Below are 12,368 nucleotides of genomic sequence, written 5' to 3' on the forward strand. Positions count from 1 at the left end.
CTGCAGGCGGGTTGCAAGGTTTCAAGAAATGTCAGTAAATATTCAACTTTCTACTCAATGAGTTAAAAAGTCATAACAGGTTATTGCTTTAGAAATGTTGGAGTAATAAATACTATTTTGATAATAAGACAACACATCTTGCTATAATCAATCCCAAACCTTTGGATATAGATTTGGTGGGAATAAAAGTGATGAATAAATTTCTTACTGGTAACTTAGCTGGAGGGTTATACTGTATTATTGATTGGTTTGAATTAATAGTGTGCTCTTTGAAATATTTATGATCAGACAGGCTCTTAAACTCTTAAAAGCAGCATTCATTTACAAAATTTACAGCTAATAACTAATATTTCCATTAGCCCAACTGCTTTTCTTTGCTTATTAAAAAAAATAGGAAAATCCAACTACCTTTTTTTTTTTTTTTGGTCACCCACAATGATCTCGTGCCTACTGCTGTTATTGATAATGCTAGAAATCTTGGACTTCATTTATAAGCAGCCATGGATCACTTCTGACTTTAATCATTTTCTGAGCTCATAGTGGATTTCAAGTTTCACACTCTACTGTTGTGGCTCTGAAGCACTGATAGGGGCTGCTAATGTGACCTTTCTAGGATTTAAATGGTCAGTTAATCATTATATCCTTCACAGCAGACTTTAAAGTGCTATTAGTCACATGCCTATGGGAGCAAGCTAAGAGAATCTAGTCAACAAATTTCCTTTCTTGACCTGAAGGACTCATTTAGGCAAAGGGACTTCTACCCTGGGGACACATCTCTATCAGTCAAACTTCTTTTGTTGCTATGCAGTCACATTTAGCTGGTGACCTCACTCCTGGGCTATGGCCTCATTAATCTTTTCTTCCCTTACTTGGCTTGGTTTAATGAGATGGCATAACACTCAACCTGTCAAAACAACCAAAATGTCTTCCATCGGCTTAATATTTTCACTGTTAATTTGAAGAACTGCTGTCATCTGAGAACAAATGTGTGTATTTGGAGATTGCAGCTCTGTGCAACTAAATAACACTTCATTTCTACAAGTGGTTTGAAGTGAATGCATTGATGCTAATTCAATTACTACCTTCCACCTGTCATCATCAGAACTGGTTTCAGCTTCCTCTCAAATACTCATGATTGAAATGTACAAAAGAAATTTTAAAATATTTTATACTTATTTAATACAATATGCCATTTCATTTCTGTATAAGAAATCATTTTAATGAGAAATGATAAAGTAGCTGAGGAGACTATAGAATTTTTGTAGCAGAATGGGAGGCTGTGCCTCTTACAAGCTCCAGCTCTGAAGGCAGATTGATTGTTAAGAAAAAGCAAGCCAGGTGCACCTCATTGAGGGCAATGGGTTTGCTAATAAAGAACAATGGTGCTGCTAGCAGGTGGGTTACCAAATATTAGCTGTTCTCTCTCTCTTTGGACTGGTGGACATCTTCCCTTAGGGAACAGAGAAGCCCAGTTCATGTTTCTCTGATCCCTGTCTACAGGGAGATGTTCAGGAAGAAGGAATTTAACCCAGGAAATGAATTGATGACAAAGATTAGTGAGAAATAGCTGTTCTGTTTTAGGGACCTAGAAGGCAGACTAAAGGGCATTGCCAAAAAAAAAAAAACAAAACAAAACAAAAAAAGCCACTGCCAGAATACTGTGATTAGTAAACCATAAAAGCAATATTCTGTATATTGTAAGACACAATGTATCTGTAATTCCTCAAAGTGCATTAGACTAAGAGACAGTTTGGTTACTGGTTCTATCTTCATTACCTCTGACTTATTTAGTTGTATGAATTTCAGTTTCCTCATCTATTAAGCGGGGACAATAATTCTCCCACCTACCTCACTGGACCATCACAAGAGTCTGATGGGATCATGCAGGCAAAAAAGTGCCCTGTAAATGACTAAGGTGCCAACCAACATTTGAACAGTCAGATAAAGTACCTGGGTCATATGTAAAAATCATGGAGCTAAGCCAGAAATATATATTTTATGGGCACCTTTGGGGCCAGAATTCTGAAAGGGCTTATAATATAGATCTGTTATTTTTCAGATCTCTACATCTGTGATAAGTACCGTCTGGTAGCAGATTCTGGCTCAGTCTAATTCTGTAATAACCAAACACTGGGGTTCCATCTGAGGAGATTTAATGAAGGGCTAGCTATTAGAAAACTCTTCAATAGTAGAGAAAATTATTTTGCAGATTGCATTGATTAAAGCTAGAACTCACTGTACATATATACATACATACATACATACATATATGTATTCTATTTAGTGTATTCCCTTTAATGTTTTTATTTCTTACCTATATTTTGCCTAAGCACATGTCTGTGATTTTCTCTGGCTAGTTTAGCAACTTGCTTTGAATGTAAGAGTGCCTGTGCATGCATGTGTGGTATGTGCAGATGTCTCCTCTCCTGCTTCCACTGGCTACATTTTATGTGCAGAATGAGATTTGAGGAATTTTCAGTAGTGTCTTTTATATTCCCATTTCTAACAAACTAGGCATGTGTTCCTCCCAATTAAAACCCCCTATCCCCCTACCCGAGGCATGATCTGAACAGCTCAAGGAGAAAAGCCTTCTTTGAAATCTGTGATGAATATTTTGTAGGCAGTCAGGTTGCCTCTGTTTTCATCTCCCCCTCTTTTCTACTTTGGCCTCCTACACACTAGTGCAAATTCTTATTTTCCTCCCCTCCACTGAACACGTACAAAGGTGGCTTTGGGATCTTGACCTGGGGAGCCCTTGGTGATTCTGTGAAAGCTGATGGTACCTTTACACACCCCAAATCACAAAGACTGCAGTGTCGTACCAACTCTTTCTGTCTTACATAACTTGATAGCAACAGTTGGTGCAAAGCACTTTATTTCTACTTCCTCAGGGATGAATGCATGAAAAAGACTCTCTGCCTAACTTTCTAGAAGGTAAAAGCTGGGTTATACAATAGTTGCATTATTCGTTTCACAATTAGAGGTGTTTTTTACAAAACAGTTCTATCAGAAATACTAATCAGTTTGCATTTATTATAAATGAGGTGGTTCTCATATTTATGTTTTTTCCCTAGAGGATGTGAATATCAATAATGGGTTTGGGGTGGGCTAATTGCTGTTGTTCTTATAAAAGAAGATACTGATACATGTGTATTTGTATATATGGATCTGCTTTGGAAGACTACATATGCCACATGAAGAATACATTAGTGGAAATTGACTTCTGTGTTAAATGAGTCTTTTAAAAGTTTCCCCCTCATCCTCCCTAAAGAAAGAAAACAGCTTGGTAATGAACACAGTAGGAAGAAATTAAAGTTGTACATAAAGTGTGCTCTCAGTGAATTGTTTATTTTGTTACTTAAATTCGTTGTGATATTTAAAATGTAGTGGGAAGGGATGGTTACTGCTTTCTCTTTGAAATGAACTGGGCTTTTATGGTCTTGCTCTGATTTCTTTCCTCATTATTCCAGTTTTCCAGAGCTTTTCTTGGTTAATGGAAGTACTACTTAGCAAAGCTCAAATGACATCTCTATAGAAGCAGTCAGTCGACTCTGTTTGTGACTCCATATAAGAAGATAGGGTGTTTTAAGTGTGGCCTAATGCCTTTAAGAGAGGTAAATGCAGACAGTGGTCTCATGGTTTTAAGAACTAAACTTCTTAAGCTATCACTTTTGCTTATAGAAAGAGCCTCAAAAATGCACTTAAAAGAGAGACTTTATGGAGATCTTAGATAGTACAATGAAACATGACAGTGTACCATAAGGTGCATCAACATTAAATCACAACGCAACTTAATGTCATAATGCTATTCCACCTCCCAATCAAGGTTCTCTCTTGAGAAATAGCAACAAACCAATTTTACTTAGGAGTTAAAATCCTTTTGTGTAGAGGACAAAACCCCAGAGAATGACACAGGTGGTCACGTGTATAAATTGGAGTAAAAAGTTGTTCGTGTATTTCAATATGTATGCTTCACAAACAGCAATATTCCCATTGCAGAATCCCATAAAGAAAATAGTTTGAGTTCTTCTGTAAATAAACTTTGAACATTTCTGGATTTGTTTGTGTATGTTTGTGCATGTTTGTGCTACTGACCAAAGTCCATCACTAGGGATCTGTCTTGGACAGGGTGGATAGTATGGTTTTATATGCTGAAAGGGGGCACAGTTCTCTGACTGGAAGTTGTTTTCATTTACTAAGTTTTTATTTCTTCTGTACTGTATACAGAAGGATTTTAACTCCTAAATAAAATGGGTTTGTTTGTTTGTTTGTTTGTTTAATTTATTTATTTATTTTGAGACAGAGTCTCACTCTGTCACCCAGGCTGGAGTGCAGTGTACCAGTCTCGGCTCATGGCAAGCTCCGCCTCCCCGGTTCACGCCATTCTCCTGCCTCAGCCTCCTGTGTATCTGGGACTACAGGTACCCGACACCACGCCCGGCTAATGTTTTGTATTTTTAGTAGAGATGGGGTTTCACCGTGTTAGCCAGGATGGTCTCGATCTTCTGACCTCGTGATCCACCCACCTTGGCCTCCCAAAGTGCTGGGATTACAGGCGTGAGCCACCGCGCCCGGCCAAAATGTTTTTTTTTTCTATTTCTTGAGAGAGAACCTTGATTGGGAGGTGGAATAGCACTATAACATTGAGCTATATTCTGATTTAAAGTTGATGCACCTTATGACACACTGTCATGTTTTGTTGTAATATCTAAGATCTCCATAAAGTCTCTCTTCTAAGTGCATTTTTGGGGCTCTTTCTGTAAGTAAAAGTGACAGCTTAATTTTCATTTACTACAGAGGTTCTATCCATCACAGTTTCTTCTGGGATAGTCATTAGGTGAGTGGAAGCTCCATGGCTCTTTTGTGGTCGTCAACTCACCAGCCCACCCAAAGCCACCAACTCCCAACAGGGCCAGAAGAGGTAGTCCAGGTACTAGATTTGCTGAATTTTGAGTTGTACTCTCACCTCCACTCCCCAACCTAACCCTCACTTGCTTCACCACACCCCTCCTCCCAACTTAACATTTCTGAAATGAGACATATCTTAAAAATCAATGTTTACGCATTTAATGTTCTCATAGTAGGCTTCCCTCACTCCTCAGAGAAGCTGTTAATACATTGATGTTGTATGCAGAATTGAGGAATTACAGTATTACCTTTTTAAGAAATTGAACAGAAGAAGAAAAAGAATACTTAATTTCCACGGAGATTTCTTAGAAAAGATGGTCACCACTCTTGCTTATTCTAATTCTCATTATTTATCTATGAATTTCTTCTCCACCAAGTTCCTCAAAAATGGTGGCACTCCTGAGCCTAAAGGTTCAGCTGTTATCGTGTTCACTCAGGCCATTGTCAGTTCTCTGAAATCTTCTCTTTCCCACCACTCCTACTTATTTTCCCTCTCCTTCCTACCACCCAACCAGTTTCTGCGAGAGTGCTGTTTTCTAAATGAAACTGGGAGCTCATAAATGGAACTATGGGGTGGATGTGGGTGAGGGGAAGGTATACAGTAGCTTAATTGAAGTTTAGGAACAATATCTAGTTTTGTATAATGGTAGGGATGTGTGTGTGTGTGTGTGTGTGTGTGTGTGTGTGTGGAGTAGAGCAAAAAAAAATTGATAGAAAGCTTGAATTATATAATTAAGAGCCCTGGCTTTGAAAAACTTGGTCAGTCCCATAATAAAATTTGCCGTATGTTACCTGTATACATGCTGACCCTCTAGCTATGAATTCCCTAGCTTGGGTCATAAATAAAGGCATTTTCACTTTAGAAATCCTTGCTCTAGAGTTCATGCCCAATTCCTCTGTGCTTTTCATTCTTGTTATAATCAATTTTTGCAGTCCAGGGTGCCCTGTCTTTCTTTCCGTATCCGCCAAAGCTGGCGAATAGATTCTTACTGATCCTTTCACCCATACTTAGTATCTAGTAAATGTTTTAATCTTCAAGGAGTCGGGAAGTTTTTGACCTACTTTACCCTTCCTCCAGTTTTCACTTTTAATCAAGCTAATGAAACTACAGCCCAGTCTATGGGCAATTTGTCTGACTACAGTTAGACAAGAATGATCAATTTTGATTTCTGAGACTTGTTCCACATGCCTACTAATTTCTCGTTTTATGTGACATTTATAATTGCATTAAATCTGTGCTCGTTCTTTATAAAAAGCATGTATTTAAAATGAAATTATGTGGCTAACACTCTTCTTTGATAAAAAGTTGCAAGTAATTGCTACTCAGTGTTTTCTCTTATGACTTTGCCTTTGTACAGCATTTTAGGAAGTTAGGAAAATCCTGTAGTTTTCCCTGGACCCAAAAAAAATAATTCATAGGAAGATTTTTTGGCAAAGGTAAGTTTGCTACCTAAACGTAAGACTTAAATCTTGAGTATCAATATGTTTAATCAAAGAATGGATTGCAAAGCCAGACAAACTTCAGTGAGTTTCAGCCCTACCACTTACTATCTATGCAATCTTGAAGAAGTGACTTCATCTCTTTATGTCTCTGTTTGTCATTTACAAACTGGAGGTAATTATAGACTCTGTCTCACAGGGTGATTGTAATTAAGTAAGAAAAAAATATATATGAAACTCTTAGATATTTGAGAGATGGTTAAAGTCTTGTGCCTGAAAAATAGTAGATGCTCAGTAACTATTGGTTTCCTTTTCCTCCTTCAAGGAGTTTACAGTTTAGGAGGGAGGTATTACCATTAATACTAGTGATAGAAATAATAATAGGAATAGGCATAGGTATAAATACCATTATTAACAATAATAGTGCAGCAGCAGCAACAACAGAAGCAATTAACAGCAGAGGTAATGACATGGAGTGTTTACGCCAGGCTGTGTCAAGTAATTTACATTTACTTTGTCATTTAATCTTTGCGAGAATTCCACAAAAATGTTTTGTTTCCTCAGTTTACAAAGAAACAAACAGTGGGGTGCTGGGGTCAGCTCCTATCTCCTTTCACCGGAGCCTCTCAATGCCTCAAAGCCTCTCACTTTCAAGGCTTCTCAAAGCCTTGAAATCGGCCATGGTGTATTTATACCATGGATATTGGCAAATGCTACATAGTTAGGAAGAGGATGAACTGGAATTCTTCGTCAGGAGTGACTGTACAAGAGGTGCTTAGTACGTGACTGACTAGCACAGATCTATTGGTGATGAGGGTTACAGGACCCCTTAAAAAACAGAATGCTAGGCCAGATCAGAAAAGGGAGAAATGATTTCCATCAGGAGGATAAAGGCTTAAGGGAACATATGAACTAGACCCTGAAAAATAAAAGGGCGTTCCAAGTGAAAGAAAACGCAGATACCATGGTGCAGATGCAGGATGCAAAGGGCCTGTCTGGGAGAATAATAATAATTTAATTTGCTTAGAGAATAGGGTCACTTTAGGAGACTGAGGAGGGATGAGGGAGGCAGGAAATCCAGATAAAGACCACTAGTTAGGAGCTGGGGATATTGGATTGAAGTATTTGGAATATACTCCATAGTTCATAGTGAGCAACTGAAGGTTTTTGAGCATGCCAAAGTAATGTTGGGCCAGGCGTGGTGGTTCACACTTGTAATCCTAGCACTTTGGAAGGCTGGGTTGGGGGAGGATTGCTTGTGGTTAGGAGTTCAAGACCAGCCTGGGCAACAGGGCAAGACCCCGTCTCTATTTAAAAAATATATATGTAAAAAAAAGTAAAGTTAATATGATACTAATATATATGGGCAATGGCATCTGAGGCCATATATATGCAAAGAAAAAAAAAAGGAGAACAAAGTAATGTTGATAAATCTCTGTTTAGTAGTGTTTCTGGAGAGAAGGTGGGAAAATCAGTTGAGAGTCCAGGGAAAATTGGTAATGAGAACTTCAACCAAGGATCCAGGGGAGGGAAGGATTGGCCAGATGTCTGAAACATCAAGGAGGCAGAGTCTCTAACACTTGCAGACTAACTGGATATGAAGAAAAGTGGGAACTGGAAAAGATGAAACAATCATGACTTAAACTTCTGTGCCTGGGTTAGGGCAGGAAGTTGGGAGGAGGTGCTAGTTAGAGCCAAGGTGATAAATTTGGTTTTATATGCAGGAATAAAAAATTCGTCATTCTACTCTGATTATTTAAAGAGGCAGGAACTTTCTCTTTTTAGTCCAACACTTCAAAGGGACTTTGGGCATAACGAATGTGAGCTTCTTTCTCTTAGAGCACATCTCACTCCTCCCTGAGATACAGCTCTGAATCCAGCTTCCCTGTCCTGGTGCTATACCTGGACGTGGCTTCTCTGTGGCTAACCTGGTAAAATTTATCTTTAACTTCAACTTAGCTAGGATTTTTTTGATTTGTCTGTTTCTCGGATCTTATTTACTTTACACAATCCCCTCTCACACTAGAAATAATGTGGTCTAGCTAGGAGCTGGGGATATTGGATTGAAACATTTGAAATATGCTTGATAGTTCATAGTGAGCAACTGAAGGTTTTTGAGCATGCCGAAGTAATGTTGGGCCAGGCATGGTGGGTTCATACTTGTAATCCTAGCACTTTGGAAGGCTGGGTATGGGGAGAATTGCTTGAGGCTAGGAATTCAAGACCAGCCTGGGCAACAGGGCAAAACCTCATCTCTATTTAAAATATATACATATGTAAAAAAATTAATATGATACTAATGTGTGTGGGCAATGGCATCTGATGCCATGTAAATGTAAAGAAAACAAAAGGGCAATCTGTTCAAGAAAAAGAAAAATTTGCCTTTTAATGCCCTAACAAAACAAACCAAAAATCTCAGTGATGTTTATTATGTATCTTGTTGAAGGAAAGTAAAACCTTGTCTTCTAATACATGCTTTCAGGAAAAGAAATCTTTTGGAGCATAGTGTATCATTTGGAATCAGGACATTGTGGTTTAAGACCAATTCCAGCTCTGCTACTTGATGTGTGACATCCAGTATATTGCTTAATCCTTTTGAGCCTCAAATATGAGAATAATAATCTTCTTTGAAGGAGTATTACAGATTATCATGACCTAATACTGTAGATTAAGTTGAAAATATATATGTATTTTTAACTTCCTACGTGTTTCCCTTTTTATCTATCTATTCAAAGCAGTTTGTGCATTTTCTTTCCTGGTACTTCATTATTCTGTATTGTAATTATTTACTTGTCTGTTTTTTACCCATATTGTAAGCTCTTTGAAGACATGGGTAATATCTTTTATGCATGTATCTATGGGCAGTACTTGGCACATGCTAGGTGCTCAGTAAATATTAACTGTCAATGTATTTTTAAACGGTAAAAAAGTATTTAGCAGTTTAATGTTATTCTTTCTGCCTTCAAGCTTTTACTTTGATTTAATCAGTGTATTCCCATACTGATTTTAATGTCTGTTCACACCTGCAACAATTAGTGAACATATTAAGAGGCAGAGATAAAGACAATACAAAGTCAACAAAAGTCAAGAAAGCAGTGAGTTTTCACAAATGCTATTTTTGTTCTTGAACAGACAACATAATCCTTATGTGTCAGAAGTCTTCTAGAACTGTGGGATCACTTGTAATGTAAAGTTAAAGCATCATTTGCAGAAATACTTGGAAATCTTATGAGGAAATTGGGATTTGAAAAATTACAGTGACCTATGTGAAAGGAAAATAAATCTTGGGATCCAAGATCTCTAAGTTAAAGGGAAAAGTCAATTTGAGAACTGCTTAGGGCAACCCTGCCTCCCATCCTATTCGAAGTCATCCCTCTGGTCACTGAGATAAAGGCATATATGAGTGTCCCTCCTTTGAAAAAGCTAATGAGAAACTCAGTGCAACCATTTGTCTCTCACCTACCTGTGACCTGGAAGTCCTGTCCCTGCTTCGAGTTGTCCCGCCTTTCTGGACAGAACAAATGTACATCTTACATAAATTGATTGATGTCTCATGTCTCCCTAAAATGTATAAAATCAAGCCGTCCCCTGACCATCCCGGGCACATGTCGTCAGGACCTCCTGAGGCCGTGTCACAGGCAAGAGTCCTCAACCTTGGCAAAATAAACTTTCTAAATTAACTAAGACCTGTCTCAGGTATTCAAGGTTCACACTTAATAATATGTAATATTGTTAAGTTAAAGGGATATGACCATCAGAGTTATCTCTGATGGCTTAGATTTTAACTTTCTTAATTTGGGGGAGGGAAGGTGATATGAGAAGATCTTTTTTCCTCTAATTCTTTTCAAGGTCAGCCTCCACCTGTTCTTTGGTAATTCCCTTTTTCTTGAACCTATAATCTCTTCATTAGTTCAATCCTCACTATAAGACTATATTCACATCTCCTTTTAGAATGTTTTTATTCTACCCTTACATTTTAGTGACAGCTTTTCCAAGATAGACTTTCACCATGGAAGTCTATGATGAAAATTGCTGCACTGTCTTCTAGCACCTAGTATTACTAATGAGAAATTCAGTGTATTTTAGCAAAATGGTAAGCTTACAAAGATATGGGACCCAAGAGAAAGGGGATCCAACATAGGAGACTGGCAAGGAGAAGGCCCAGAATAGCAGTTGCTTACCAGGCTGTGAGTACAGCAGCCAGGTGAGGGGAGGGAGGGCTCCAGGAAAGAAATGAAGTGTTGGAGTGACTGAGAAGCTTCCAGGATTTGGATAAATTATTGATAGGCACAGGACAGATTTTTTGAGCATTTGGGGGAAAAAAATAGTGACATACACACAGAGAAGACAAGAAAACCCTAGGCAATTGTTAACCAAGAAAAACCACAAAGTTCTATAAGAAAGGCATTAAATCTTCAGGCATAACTTTGCTCAGTAGAAAACAACATTTATCCATAATAAATAAACATTGGCTATTCTTTTAGTGAGTACTGAAATATAACTACGTTGAAGGGCGAAGGAGGGGAGAGTGGATGGGAATATGTGTAAAAAGAACTTAGAGCTCAATTACCCTACTGGAACACCAACTGCTAATATCTAGAATAGGTATTTCAATAAATACATATAAGCATATGACTTAGAAATGTATTGGCAAATACTTGAATAAATAACTTTGGGGTTTACCTTTTGAGATTGGGTTTTGAGGTTGGAGCAGGGGATGGTTTTTCCTTTTATTATAAGTCTTTCAGAGCCATCTTGGGTTTTTTTTGGCCCATGCAAATATTCTACTTGCAATAAAATAAAAACTGACTCAAAAATTTAAAAGAACATATTCAAATAAGCAAAATAAATATTAAGGAATTAAATAGAAAAGAAAGGTTTGAAATAGATGTAGTGGATATATTTTATATACTTCAGAACTATTTTTTTCCACCCTTTAAGTGCTTCTGAGAGCAGAATGGATATATCAGTGTACACACTTATATGTTAGTGTGTTTATTCCTCCAAAACTTGCAACTATTATATTTATAGTGTCTTTCAATTGCAGTTTCATGGGATCAAGGAAGTGGAAATACTTTAGTACAGAGATTTTCAGAACTATGCTCTTCTAGACATTAGAAATTCTAAAGCTTTTTCAAGATTTATTATGAAACTTCTAGGCTCAGGTGTCTTCTTATTTCCCCCTTTCTTTATTACCACTTTCCCTTTTACTAAGCTCCACCTTAATCTGTGTTACATATTTGGAAAGAAAGACTTCTTCACTAAGTTAGTTAACTGGGGGTAAAGAAGAGGCTACATCTATGTTTTTCACCGTCCACTGTTTACTCCTCATGCACTGAATAGTTAAATGGGAACAATTACAACATGTGGGTTAGTAGAATACACGGAAAAACAAAAACAAGCTACTGAGAAAACATGCAGGTGAATACTATTTTTATAATACTGGGTTCCCAGTATTATAAGAAAGGTAGGGATAAAGGTTCTCTGGGAACCTTTATCCCTACCTTTCTACCTTTATCAAAGGTAGAAAAGAAAAATGTTGGAGATTGAATTAAACAGTTATTAGAAGTTGTTATATTTTATATATTAAAAACAGGCAACATGCATGAGAAAACGAGGGCTTATTGTCCTTAACATATTTAGAAATCTTTATGCTCAACATTTAAAATATGATTATTCCAAAAAAGTGATCAAATGACAATAAGAAAAATTCATAAAGGCAGAAATAAAATGATCAATAAATATATGAAAACATTTTACTTTTTTTTTTTTTTGAGACAGAGTCTTGCTCTGTTGCCCAGGCTGGAGTGCAGTGGCACAATCTCAGCTCACTGTAACCTCCACCTTTTGGGTTCAAGTGATTCTTCTGCCTCAGCCTTCCAAGTAGCTGGGACTACAGGCATGTGCCACCACGTCTGACTAATTTTTTAATTTTTAGTAAAGACGGTTTCACCATGTTGGCCAGGCTGGTCTTGAACCCCTGACCTCAAGTGATCTGCCCATCTCGACCTCCCAAAGTG

At 37.6% G+C, this 12,368-nt stretch overlaps 1 protein-coding gene across 4 annotated transcripts in view; it reads right to left on the reverse strand.

Annotated features, from left to right (window-relative positions):
- The window catches only part of CDH20 (cadherin 20), a 216,579-nt gene that overhangs the window by 61,622 nt on the left and 142,589 nt on the right, over positions 1-12,368 (reverse strand). The window lies entirely within an intron of this gene.

This window comes from Nomascus leucogenys, chromosome 4, assembly GCF_006542625.1.
Source record: "Nomascus leucogenys isolate Asia chromosome 4, Asia_NLE_v1, whole genome shotgun sequence".
Lineage (NCBI taxonomy): Eukaryota > Metazoa > Chordata > Mammalia > Primates > Hylobatidae > Nomascus > Nomascus leucogenys.